Source organism: Dendrobates tinctorius, unplaced genomic scaffold (genome assembly GCF_039654945.1).
Source record: "Dendrobates tinctorius isolate UK_male_01 unplaced genomic scaffold, ASM3965494v1 ptg000145l, whole genome shotgun sequence".
NCBI lineage: Eukaryota > Metazoa > Chordata > Amphibia > Anura > Dendrobatidae > Dendrobates > Dendrobates tinctorius.
The window spans coordinates 9,307,813-9,322,060 of NW_027361812.1; the positions used below are offsets into that span (position 1 = coordinate 9,307,813).

Genomic DNA, 14,248 nt, shown 5'->3' on the forward strand with positions numbered 1-14,248 from the left:
CCATGGACTATAATGGATTTGGGTCCATACTGCAAAATTGGATATGTGAATGAAGCCTAGGTGGACCAAAATCAGTGAGTACTTTCTTCTACATTTCAAAGTTACGAGTAAAGACTTGGAAGGAAAAACAAAAATATCAGTGGGAAACCAGATACTCCTGTTAAAAAATCCTCCAGTCTACTGCTGTAAGGATACGTTCACAAGAAGTTACTACACTTGACAAAAATCTGAGATTTGCTCCAAATTTCCTTAGAAGAATATTGTTTTTTTGCTGTTGATTTGTATCTAATGTTATATATGAATAGTGTATTTCAAGTGACAAAATCTGCACGAAAATGCGCTGTGTGAACATACTCTAAATCTCGTAGCTGCAAAAGCCTAGAACTGAAGTGGTTAAACTTAGCTTCTGCTGAGCACAAAGGTAATATCTCTTCAGCGTTCCTGCGCCACACCTTTCCCAAGCCTCTGTGGTTATACAAAACAAGGCAGCTCAGTATAGGAGATAGATCTGCCAGTGTCTACACACAGGGTGCTGTCTGGGCTGCTCTCCTTGGGTGGAGTATGTGCCTGAGGCTTTACTGCTTGGAATTGTGACAAAAACACGTAGCCATTGTACTTAACGAAGCAAGCTACAAAGTCAATCCAGCTTGTGCTAGAAATTCTGAAGAAGAAGGTGGCTACTTTGGTATTCCCGATTCATACTCTATTCCTAGTACATCTAAATTATTAGTATTTCAAATACTTCAAAGTTTAACAACTACTTTACCACCAACAATAAGGCCTTAAAGGGCCACTACTTCATGCTGCCATCTCTGACAGCTGGATGCAGAAGTGACAGGCACCGTGTTTTCAGTGAGGTGTCTGTGTTCTATGATTATGTTGTCATTTGGCCAAACATACAGTTTAATCCTTGCTTTGTGAAGAATGGTAGAGTTGAAAGGGACCTCCTGGGTCATCTGGTCCAACCACCTGCTCAAAGCAGGATTCACTAAATCAGGAGTCCAAAGTATTCATAATATGCAAAATATGCATAATATGCAAGCCCCCGCCCTCCTGTTACTGATTGACAGAATTCTCCCTATTACTGGGTGGGGAGCCTGCATAGGACAAGGGCTACGGCCAGTTTTGCTTAAAAGGGTTTTCCCACGAACAAAAGTTTATTTTAATCAATAGATCTTGGAATAATAACAACTTCCACAATTGGATGTGTTAAAATTTAAATATTGATTAAAATTAATTTTAGTTCGTGGGACAACTCCTTTAACAATAACTTAGCCTTTTAAATATAAATATGAGTCGGCCTTTGCAAAGTTATTCATTTTTGTAATATACTACATTACTTTATTTTGCATCCTTCTCCATTTGCTGGAGAATGTTTTTCATTTGATTCATGTAACCCATAGCCGCGCCATGACATATTAGTGTATCATTATTGGAGCTGGTGTATGAAGCAGGGTCAGGAGCTGAGCCCACTCAAAATAGCACAGATACTGAATGTGTGGTACAGCCAGCACCTGCCTCCCAACAGCAGAGACTAGAGCTATCTCTGATTGCTGCTGTTATCTTAAATGCTGTTCACAATGTCAGAAAGTGGCATTTAAATTTAACGGGTATTGCAAAAAACTGGATGAACACCCCTATGGCTGCAACCTTAATATTACTGCAAAGCCCAAATACAGTGTGTCCGTAAAGTCATGGGGCACTTTTGACCAGTCACTGGAAAGCAACAAAAAATGATAGAAATGTGAAATCTGCACCAAACAAAAGAAAAGCTCTCCCAGTTTCATACCTATTCAGTGCAGTTCGACGTGGGCTCCATTTGTTACCCTACACACATCCAAACGATAGTGAAGTTCTTGCCACACACGGGTAAGGACGTCTGGTGTAACAGAGTGAATATCGTCTGTGATTCTCTGTTTTAAGTGATTAATGTCGTTGATACATTCAGTGTACACATGTTGCTTCACATAACGCCAAAAGTAAAAGTCTAAGGGCGTCAGATCCCGGGATCGTTGTATACTTGTATACTTTCCTGTGACTGGTCAAAAGTGCACCATGACTTTACAGACACACTGTACATTCAAAGGCACCAATCAGACGTCCATTTTTAAGGACCACAAATACAGACACATGCACACCCATGGTATTCAATGGTGGTGTGCACATGTCAGGTTTTTCACACAATCCGTGTGACCTTGTGAAAAACCCCCTGTCACGTCAGTTTTTTATGCACTGCACAGACAAAATGCGTGCCACATTTGTGCACAGTGATGACACACAAATGACATCCGTGTGTCATCAGCGTGACACGCACCGGCGCCAGGGAAGAAACGGTACAGTTCGTGCTGTTCCCAGGTGCTGGCTGCTGAAGACAGCTCTCACCATTGTTGCCTGGGCTCCCTGTGATCAGCACTTGTACCTCCAGTGAAAAATTAAGAATTAGATTAGAGAAATTACATGGGATCCAGCAGAATTTTCATAACCTGCAGAAGTAAAGTCCACAGCTGGGGGTTGATGTTACCAATCTGAGAAAAGGGACAATATCCCAACATGTTGCCAGGCTATTAATAACAGCTCACAGCTGTTTGCTTAGCCTAAAGGCCCAGTTACACACAGCGATGTTGCTGGCGAGATCGCTGATTTTGTGACACATCAGCGATCTCTCCAGCAATATCGCTGTGTGTGACATCCAGCAGCGACCGCCCCCCCACTGGGTATCGCTGATCATGCTGGATCGTCCTGGGCCGTTTTTTCATCTCTGGTCTCCCGCTGGCCAGCGCGCATCGCTGCGTGTGGCAGCAGGAGCCAGCGATCAGCGACGCTGCACGCTGGTATCCAACGTAAACATCGGGTTTCTAAGAGCCGCGCGGCTCTTAGAAACCCGATGTTTACGTTGGATACCAGCTTGCTCGCTGGTCCTGATCGCTGGAGGGTCTGTCTATGTGACAGCTCACCAGCGATCAGCCTAACATGTCCCAGCAATCCCATCCATGTCGGATCGTTGGTGAGATCACTGGGACATCGTTATGTGTAACGGGGCCTTTAGCCTTTGCATGGTGAGTTTAGGAGACCACCGCCAAAAAAAATGACGTAGGGCCCCCCTATAAATTGAAACCAGCAAAAGCTAAACAGACAGCATTGGTGTGATATTAATATCCTGGGAACATTTTGGGATATTGTCCTTTCTCCCAGATTAGTAACATCAGCACTCAGCTGTGGGCTTTCACTCTGCTGGTTATGAACATTACATGGGAGCCCACGTCATTTTTTTATTTAATTCTTAATTTTACAGAGGAGGCACACGCTGATCACAGGGAGCCTATGCTTTATAGGAGAATGGGTTTATTATTATACAGAAAATTGCAATACTAAAGCGTTGCAGTATATAGAACACGCAACAAATGATCGAGCAACTAAATAATTTTCCCAAAATTAAAATAAAACCTATTTAAACATGATATTGTTGTATCATATGCCGGCTTCAGCAAATGAGCTCATCAACTGCAGCTCATCGATATTCCGTCAGAGCGGACATCCGCTCTGATGAAATAATAAGGGCTGTAGCCAATGCAGGAGGTGAATATACAGTGTTTTTATTGCAAGTTGGGTCCTGAATAGTGAGGAGCGAACGTGCTCGGCTAAAGTGCTAACTGAGTTATTCCGGTGTGCTTAAAGAATGTGTTTGAGTCCCCGCTGCAGCATGCCTCACGGATGTTTGACAGCTGCAACGTATGTATGGATTGACTAACAAACAGGCAATCCCTGCATGTGTTGCACCTATCGAACAGCTGCAAGGCATGCTGCAGTGTGGACTAAAACATATTATTCGAGCACGCTAAAGACACTCGGTTAGCACACGGGCATACTCAGATAATGCCTTGTTCAAACGTGTTTGCTTATCCCTAGCACCTGAACTGATTACACTGATTTTCCTGTAGTGAACAACCCCTTTAAACTTTATAGCCCATGTGATATATACTATAAAGAATAGCATATGCCCAAATTGCTGATCTTTGGTTGCCACATTCTCCAAATGCAATAAAATCTTACCACCAAAAAACAAGCCTTCACCAAGGCACTTTCCAATTCCTATTTCGTATTTATTGTTAGTCATGACATCAGCGATCAGTGATTGTGATGACTATAAGATGCACCTGGAGAAACGCTAAGAGCTCAGCTACATATTTAGCGTAGATGACAGCTGCCCTGATGTTTCTTCCACCAGTTATAGGAGGCTACAAGCAATGAGTCTCTAATCAGTCTATGCTCGCATGTACCTTCTTGTCAACGGCCGACGCAGGCATGTTGCTTTGAGCCATTAAAATCAATTTCAGTGTCAAAGCATCGGAACAGAGATGACAAATGAAAAGAATTGGGCACTTATGTGATTTTTTTTTTCAGAAACAGTCCAGCATGGTATAAAACAAATTAAAGCATAATCATTTACCATTCCCTGATGATGCTCCTCTCATAAAACTCTTTCTATAATGCTTTTAATGCTCCTCTGCTTATCCTGATCCCCCTCTTCTAATGCTGCCAAGATTCTGCCAGTGTCTGTACTTCCTCTTCCAGACAGGAAGGGCATGGGACCTCTGCCGCCAAAAAATGGCTGCAGAAGTAATCAACATGGCACTGCCCCAGATGTACCTTACTTGCAGTGGTAACATGTCTATCCTGGATGACAAAAAGAGTGCAATGTCCACCCAGAAAGAGTTAGATGAGGAGCAGGAGGAACGGAAACAGTGAGTGTAACACACCGGTGCACCAAGGAGTTAATCGTTTCCTTGTGGACCACAAAAAAATGGAATCGAAATTTTGAGATTTTGAGGAAGTAGACAATGTTCAAGGGTTATTCATACCTCATAATATAACGGCATAATGATGATGTTGAGTCGGGAGGGGACCTTCACTGTTTCTCCTATACAGCGACACTCATGGGCACCCAGTTCTATTCAAGAGTTGTTGTGCTGCAGTTCCCCTGCACAGCGGTTGACTAGTGCGCCACAGATATTCAAAGGAAGGAGAGGCATCCTGAATTAGATCTATGGGCCCTTCATTGTAAGGATCCCAAGTGAATCTACAGTAAAAGTGAAACCATATTCTGGCAATAAGCCGAGTTGTAAGATATCTCTTTAAAGGGAACCTGACAACTAATACATACTGCCCAATCCAGGGGCTGCATATATCATGCCCTGGCTGCTCAATTTCAGTCGTACATATTTAATTCTGAAACACAGTACTAGAAAAGCACAATTTAATAGCAGCTATTATAGGACAAATATGGGAGACTAGATCCCCGCAGCCCTGGAGTGACCCGATTGTCCAACTAGAATCTCATGCTATTCAGTCCCCTGTGGCGATTAAGTTAAGTTTTGGAGTGAAACACATATGGTTGAAGTTGTACAGTCACTATCTGATATATGATGCCTGTAGATCGGGCAGCATGTGTTAGGGTACCGTTACACCTAGCGACTCACCAGCGATCCCGACCAGTGATATGACGCGGTCAGGATCGCTGGTGAATCGCTGAGTGGTCGCTAGTGAGCTGCCACTCAGGCAGATCTCGCCAGTGACATCGCAGGGGACGGGTATCGCTACTTACCTGTCAGACGAGGCAATCCTGCGTCCTCCCGCCTGGCTCCACGCATCGCTCGTCGTCACACCAGGAAGCGCCGCAGGAAGTGACCGACGAGGAATGGTCCAGGAGCTTCTCGCGCGATCAGCGATAACCAGCGGGGGAGCCGGTCGGAGGTAAGTATCACATGCAACGATATCGCTAGTAATATCGCTGTAACGTCACAAAATCGGTGACTTTACAGCGATATTGCTAGCGATATCGCAGTGTGTAACGGGGGCTTTAGGTTCTCGTTGATATTATCCTTTAAAGTCTACAGCTGGTAGACATTATCCAACTATGCTACTAATAAATGGATTATCTTTCTGATGTGTCCATTGCGTTTAATAAGCCTGGTTATTGCATTACTTGTAGCCATATTCAAGCATTTATAGGGAAATTTATCACCTTGTGTACGCCAGTCTTGACTCTGAATCCACTATAGTAAGTTGAGAAAAGTTCATTCATAAGAGTGCAACCTTTAATAAATTGGACTCTTCTTTCAGCTGCTCACGAGCCAGTTTTAGAAAAAATGGCCCAGGAATGGATTGTAGACTGCCAAATCATGAGAGTGCGTGACTCGCACACTGATACGATTCCCCTGTATTTCCCGTCTGAGTGGTCAATCACATGACCACATGTATGTGATTTGCATATTTTCAGTCACGTGTCTACTAGACACTACAACGGTAGAACATTGAAAGAAGTGTCGTCGAGTCTTGTGGGCACCTGACCACATGAGAGTAAATCGTATGCATGGAGTCACATGACCACCCACCCACATGGAGAATACATGGGGATTGTGACAGTGTGCACATTGTGCACTCTGATGATTTGCCAGTTTACAGTCAGATAGAACGACTGCAGACTTTTTTTTTTAGCTTTGAAACTTCCTTTAAGTTTTTTTTAATACTTGTGGTTAAGGACCAAATACCTTCATTGCACAGAGCCCATAGGCCTCAAGTTGGTTTCACCCTCTTCCATGATATAGATTTATTTACAATTTGGGATGACCCAACAGGAACCCTCACTAACAAGTCCTAAAACTTAACTTTTATTATGAATTAAAATAGTTGGGTAAAACTAAACCTGAAACGTTCTGTCCATATATTGCCTAAACGATTCTAATATTATGTACGAGCGATTACCAAATATCGGTTAGTGACACCCCGGGGTGTCAACATTATAGAGCAAGCAGGACAGCTCTTCCTACATCACTTGTCCCTCCAACGTTTCACTGCAGATGTGGTGTCATCAAGGGATGGGACTATAGCTGGACAACGCTGCACTGTCAATACTAAGTATATGGCACTACAGTATATAGACACTAAAAAAGGCCACAAAGTTTGTAGGAGCAAGTCAACCCCTGCAAGAAGCTAATCAATGAAGGTGCCCAAAATCTTCCCCCTCACCCCACCATCAATATTTTAATCCAGAAAAAAGGCTAAACCATGAATAAGAGACTGCAGAAGCTGTAATGGTGGACACACCAAAATATTATAATGTATTTACGCTGCAAGATTTTCGAGAATGAGCGTTTCTAGGAATATTCTTTTCAAAGTAATCTTTCAGTGTAAACAGGCTGCCAATCTCCTGATGCACAATCATCAGGTTAAATGATGCACAAAAGTTTGCAAAAAAAGATCATTCTCGGCGGCACATTATCCTGTGCAAAAAGGACTCGCGCTGCCAAGAATAATGGCAGCCTATGCATGCAAAAAAATCTACTACAAATCGCTCAGTGCACATCTATAGACTATTAAACTCCCACTGACCGTTAATTACAGATCGGTGGTTGTTTAATGCCACAAATCAGTTACTGCAAATCCCACCTTGAGAAATCTCTACATGGCATAAGAACATGACAATGGAGACCACATTCAAGCCCCTCCGCTTTTTTTTTAAGTGGGAACTGCTGTCAATGCCAAATACGAAGGTACATAAGCAAGAGGACATTGTCATCCAAGGCATTTTCTTAGTGCAATGTATATATATTTCTTAGTATTACTATATGTATATTGCTGGTCTTATTTTTCTGTCTGAACACCTCCCCGGAGTAAATACGCTCTTATTTTCTTTCCTTCGCTGCCACCTTGTGGTTATTTAATTTTGCTTTGAAGGCTTGTGTCTGACTTTGGATTTAAGTATGAGCTGAGAAATCAGATTAGAAAACATATGAAATGAAAGATCAATGGCTAGAAGATAGGATGAATGTTAAATCTGCATTATTGGTCAATTACATTTCTACGAGTCCACCCTTAAAGGGGTTGTCCACTGCTAGGACAACCTCTTCTCAATCTGAATGTATTCCCCCGTAAAGATAAAAAAAATATACTCTGCTCCAGGGCTGAGGCCATCCCAAGGGCTCACATGTAGTTGTTATGACATATGAGCCCTGAGCCATGTCAGCGCTGGTGCCACTGTCCCTGCACTCGTATGTATATGTAATTAAGAGGAAATGAGAGCTGTAACTGACCATTCACATCCTCTTGATTACTAATACGTCCAAAAATGGTGACTATGTAATTACAAACGCACGAGAACGTGTGTAGAGATGAGCAAACCTTTTAAGGTTTGGTTTGGCTGTGATTGTCGAACTTTTCAATGTTCGCCAAACAGTTGGCCAAACCTATCTGAACCCCATTGAATTCAATGGGAGGGAAAACCAAATGCATAGACAACTTCTTCAGGGGGGCCCAAAAGCTGCCTAAACAGCTCAAATTAGGGGCAGACACCAGGAAAAGTGGCATCAATTGACCCAGAGTACAAATAGTATAATTGTGCAGCATGGATGCATGGGACAGGGCCTGGGACAGGGCTTGGACCAGCATTTCTAGCTGAAACATTGGTTAGTAACAGGTGGATGAGTGACAGGTGAAGGCCCGGTGCTCTGAGTGCCCTGACAAATTCAGGCAACACATATGAAGGAGGCCCAACTTGGAGTCCAAACATTTCTAAAAATTATGAGCAGACACCAGCAAAAGTGGCATCAATTGACCCACAGTGGAACTTCTATAATGGTGCAGTCTGGGCTAGCATTTACAGCTTTGAAGCTAAGCTGAAACTTAAGAGGTGGGGGAGGGACCGGTGTAGGCCTGCTGTTCTGGGCAACACAGGTGAAGGAGACCCATCTTGGAGTCAAAACATTTCCAAAAATTAGGGGCAGACACCTAAAAAAATGCACAGTAGAAATTTTATAATGATGGATGGGACAGCATGGATGGATGGGACAGAGCATGGCCCAGCATTTCTTACTTGCAAATTGAACAGTTTGAGGTGGATGAGAGATAGGTCTAAACCTGGTGCTCTGAGACCCCTTCCACCACACGCAACCCACCAGATGGAGACCCAACTTTTTAGGCTCCACATTTCAAAAAATTATTGGCACACATTACTAAAGTGGCATAAATTTCCCAAGAGAAGATATAGTATAATGGTCTTCTGACTCCCCTTCCAGTACAGGCAATCCACCAGATAGAGACCTAACTTGGTGTCTCCACATTTAAAAAAAATCTACAAGGCGTACAGCTGTGCTGCTGCCAAAGAATAGGAGTCGAGTAGGCAGTCTAGTAACAGAACCACCAACCCCACATACACCTCGAACACCACACCTGTTCCCACTTCTACCACGATCTCGCTTTTTCCCACTCATGTTGGATGTACATTTCCCCTCTAGTGCGGATGGACCACAGAATTAGCACTCCACGTTGATATGCTGGAAGGTCAATTTGACAAAGGATCCTATCTAACTGAACTAACTGAGAATATACTGCTTAGCTAACTATCTGACTACTTGCAGCAGCAGCAACCTCACTATGCTGTTACAATCACAAAATGGTCCCGAAGCCAAATGATCGTTTTTAATATGGCGATGGACATGTGACTTTGGCATCCAATGACACAAGCCCTTGTGTCTAGACTTGTAGATGGTTTCTGAGCCCTGATTGGCTGCCGGAATCTCCACACATTAAGTTAATTTAAAAAAAAGAATAACAGTTCGTCATTCCTCCAACCTCTCCCTCCTCTCATCAAACACGCTCCCCCTACTCATCATACAGCACACCTATCCTAGCTAAAGTCCTAACAAAAGCATCATTTACCGAACTTTGGCCGAATTTTGCCAACTTTGAGGAAAAATATACGGGAATCTGAGCACGAATCCGAATGTGCAAGGTTTGTGCCGAATTTGAGATTGGCAAACGTTTTCCGAACAAGTTCACTCATCTCTAAATGTTAGAACCAACAACACTGAAATAGTGCAGACACGAGAGGTGGGTATAAGTGTTTTTTTTTTAATAAATTTGCAAAAATTTTTACGTTTCAGTTTTTTATTCACTCAAATGGGGTGCAGACTAGTGTACATTAATGAGAAAAAAAATGAACTTTTTAGAATTTACCAAACGGCTGCAATGAAACAAAGCGTGAAAAAGTTAAAGGGGTCTGAATACTTTCCGTACCCATTGTATAAGTGTAGATTTAATCTAAGTGCAAACTGGGCCTAAGGTGTAAAATCACCTTGCACTAAAATATGAGCATAAACGTTATAATTATAAAAAATACAAAATGAAAACAAATCATGCAAGAGTGAACTGGTGTATGTGAAAAAACATATACGTGCCCACCACATATAATATGAGTGTATGTGATTACATTAATCTATATCTATATCCCAATATACCTATAAATCCCACTATATTAATTATATTGATATCCCTATAAATTAACTATATCCCTATAATATAGCTCCCACTATACAGATTATATTGATATCCCTATAAATAAACCCCAATTAGGAGACTTCCAATAAATCCCAATCAATTATGATAGAATAAATTCGACTAATCTTAAAAAAGTTTTTCATTTTTTTAAAAATTTTTTAATATTATAGCTATTAACTAGCAGACATCTTTTGATCTTGTTAAAAATCAAACAGAGGCCCCTTCTTGCCGATTTGTCAATTTCAACAGATTCAGAAGGACATTTATCCACGACGATCTTCAGAAAACCAACAGCAACTAATTCACTTCTGGATGCAACATCTTCACACCCGGGATCTACGATTAAGAGCATCCCAATAGGTCAGTTTTTAAGGTTAAGGAAGATCTGCTCTGAAGAAAGTGAATTCCTGAAACAGTCTGTAGAACTATCAGCATGCTTTCAAGTGAGATGCTACAGTCATCGAAAAATTAAACATGGATTCCAGAGAGCAAAAAATACGCCTAGAAATTCCCTCTTATATAAAAATCAAGCAGTTCAGCAAACTAAAACTACAAATGAGGAGGTACATTATTTGTCAAATTTCCTCTTTCCCCCATATCCAGGGGAGATTCTTGAAGGTACCATGCTTGGCAAACTTCTTAATAACATTGCATACTGTTGAAACTGGGATACCAAGGTCTTTGGACATTACCATATACCCTTGGGAGGTCTTGGATTTGCTAACAATAGCAGTTCTGATGTCCTCAGACAGCTTTGTTTTCTTCACCATTTGGACAAAGAAATAGGGCCTACCATGTGGCTTTAAAACCCTGAAGTCATCATTCATTGGCTAATTCATGTCACATGGGCACCGACTATTAAGGCCCCGTCTCACTAAGCGATCTCGGCAGCGAGATCACTGCTGAGTCACAACTTTTGTGACGTAACAGAGATCTCACCAGCGAGATCGCTGTGTGTGACAGCGATCAGCGAGCGGCCCCCTGCCGGTATCGCTGATCGCTGGAAGAAACCTCTGGACATTTCTTTGGTCGCTGGTCTCCCGCTGGCCAGCACGCATCGCTGCGTGTGACAGGCGGGAGACCAGCGATCAGGTGTAAAAAATAATAAAAAAAATATATATATATAGTTATTCTCACCTTCCGACGTCGCGTTCAGCCATCCTGCCTCTCTCCACGCTCCGGTCTCAGTGATCCTTTGCACGAATGACCGCGAGACTTTGTTATCCCTCGAGACCGTGACATCTCGCGGTCATTTGTGCAAAGGATCACTGGGACCGGAGCGTGGAGAGAGGCAGGATGGCTGAACGCGACGTCGGAAGGTGAGAATAACTATATTTTTTATTTTGATTCTATTTTTTACAGCGATGGCAAGCGATGCCGGGCGCTCGGCATCGCTGTGCTGATCGCTGGTGAAGCTGCCTGTTTGACAGCTCACCAGCGATCACATAGCGACTTACTAGCGATCCTGACACCTTCATATCGGTGTCGGGATCGCTGGTAGTTGCTTAGTGTTACGGGGCCTTTAATCACAGGTGATTCTTATTTGTGATTTACCACAGGTGAGTCAAAATGTGTTTCCATACTAATTTAATGTTAAGGGTGCCAGTGTCACAGCGAGCTTTAGGTTTTTCCATTTTTCCCTCCCATTGTTTTTTGTTTTAAATTATTGTTTATCATTTGCTCTTTTGTATGTAACACGAGTGCTCTATACAAAAAAACTTTCATTTGATTCATTTTTTTCAGGAGATATTCCACGTGATGTATGTAAACTTCATGGGTGCTAATAACGATGAACAGGACTGTGGACACATGTTCCCGTGTCAGCATTACATGCCACCATGCAATTTCAACTATCAGGCTGACTGGCCCTTTGTTCTTTCCTTGTATTTGCTTGTATATATTTTTATATTTACATTGTCTATTGCAGATATTTTACCTGGGATGATTTCTGTATATTTCTATACACTTTTGATGTCTGTTTGTAAGCAAATGATCCTCACATCATGTCGTTTCCCTACCAGTGACATTGTGATAAAGACCCTGGAAGGGTCCGAAGCATCATGTACTGTATATGCAACATTGTTGCACAGCTCCCAGCACCTTGTTGCATATGCCTGCTTTCACAAGTAATTAAAAATGTTTGCATCATCTGAACTAATGAGTGTGCCGTGAATTACTCTTGCCTTGATTGAGGGGTCGCGTACCCCGTTCCACCAGCACCTAACAGAACTTCCAAGTGCACACCACCTCCCCAATACCAGTCCAAGCTGCAGCAGCCACAGCAGTGACTACTCAGTTCATGCATCTGGAACTGCACTTCATCTGTCTGCACCATCACATTTTGACGAGGATCTCAAGCAGTGCCCTGGATTTATTAATCAATGCGCCCTGCACTATGAACTGCTGGTGTGGCGCCCCCAGGAGTAAGGTTGCCACAGTGTTTCCCTCCAGGAGGGAGTGATGTCACATCTGGGAGCATTGAAGGGATCTCTTTGTCAGGTAGTTCCAGCACACAACACAGTTCCTACTCCAGGCCAGCAGAGGGAGCTCTGAACCTAACTGCAGAGGAGCTGCTCTCTGTGGTTGGGAATAGGAAGTTAGGGAGTTGAAGTGTGGAGACGAGCTGGGGACTAGAGCTAGAGCAGAGCTCGTCCCCAAGCTGAAGCACAGTGACCAGATGCCAGAGTTTGAGGCTGTGTGGATACTAATGGTCCCACAGCAGAAACCGGAGGAACAGAGGCTGCAAATGCTCTGTTCCCAGCTGAGACTAGAAGACACAGCAGCAACGTGTGTGAGCCAGAGAGAGAGGGCTACAGCTGCCTACCATGCGAGTGGAGTTCAAAGTAACGGACAGAAAGAGGAACTTGTGTACTGCAAGTACTTCAGAATAGGAGACCTCACAACCCATCTGCATAGAGAGATTCCCAAATTGCTTCCAGGCTGATCAACTCCTGTACCATCTGTAATCTGAGTCCTGGACTGTACTTACAAAGCACAGTAAAAGGTAAAAGAAACTGCACTCTGTTGTGTCCTTTGAATTCTCCCTGCGTCACCTACTCGGCACTGCTACATCTCTGTGCCTAAACACTACACCATCTACCTCAACATCTACTACCACTGCCTTGGGACTACAGCTCTGCCTGAGGGGAGCTTTTACACCTCTGCTGCATCACACCATCTGTCCCAGAGGATCTGCACTGCAGCGCTGGTCCCCTTTGACCAGATACCACAGGTGGCGTTACGAACTTATCTACACATAAACTTTATTCAGCATCAATCCTCCTTTTACATGGACACTCAGGGCCACGGATCGGGTCACTGCCACCGCGACACTTCCCCTTTAACCCCTTCATGACCCAGCCTATTTTGACCTTAATGACGTGGCCATTTTTTGTAATTCTGACCAGTGTCCCTTTATGAGGTAATAAGGCTAATTTCACACTTGCTTTTTTTTGCAGCGCGTTTTTCCCGCAAAAAAACGCATTGAAAAAACGCATACAAAAGCATACAACTGCTGCGTTTTTTTCAAGCATTTTTATGAGCATGCATGAAAAAAATGCAGCGTTTTTATGCGTTTGTATGCGTTTTTAGTGCGTTTTTACCGCGTTTGCGTTTTTTCCAAACATTAGGTGGCCCCTCACACTAACCCAAACCATGACTTTATTAACCCTGACCCTAACCCTAACCCTAACCTTAACCCTGACCATAACCCTTAACCAAACCATACTTAACCCTAACCCTGACCCTAACCCTAACCCTGACCCTAACCCTGACCCTAACCCTAACCCTGACCCTAACCCTAACCCTGACCCTAACCCTAACCCTGACCCTAACCCTAACCCTAACCCTGACCCTAACCCTAACCCTGACCCTAACCCTTAACCAAACCATACTTAACCCTAACCCAAACCCTAAA

The 14,248-nt window shown here is 43.2% G+C and overlaps 1 long non-coding RNA gene across 1 annotated transcript in view; it reads left to right on the forward strand.

Moving 5' to 3' along the window:
• LOC141049529 (uncharacterized) overlaps window positions 1-12,486 on the forward strand; it is a 44,935-nt gene extending 32,449 nt beyond the window's left edge. The window contains exon 2 of the long non-coding RNA XR_012220378.1: window positions 12,076-12,486. This is a non-coding gene — a long non-coding RNA (uncharacterized lncRNA). The remainder of the gene's footprint in view (window positions 1-12,075) is intronic.
• The last annotated feature ends 1,762 nt before the right edge of the window (window positions 12,487-14,248 follow it).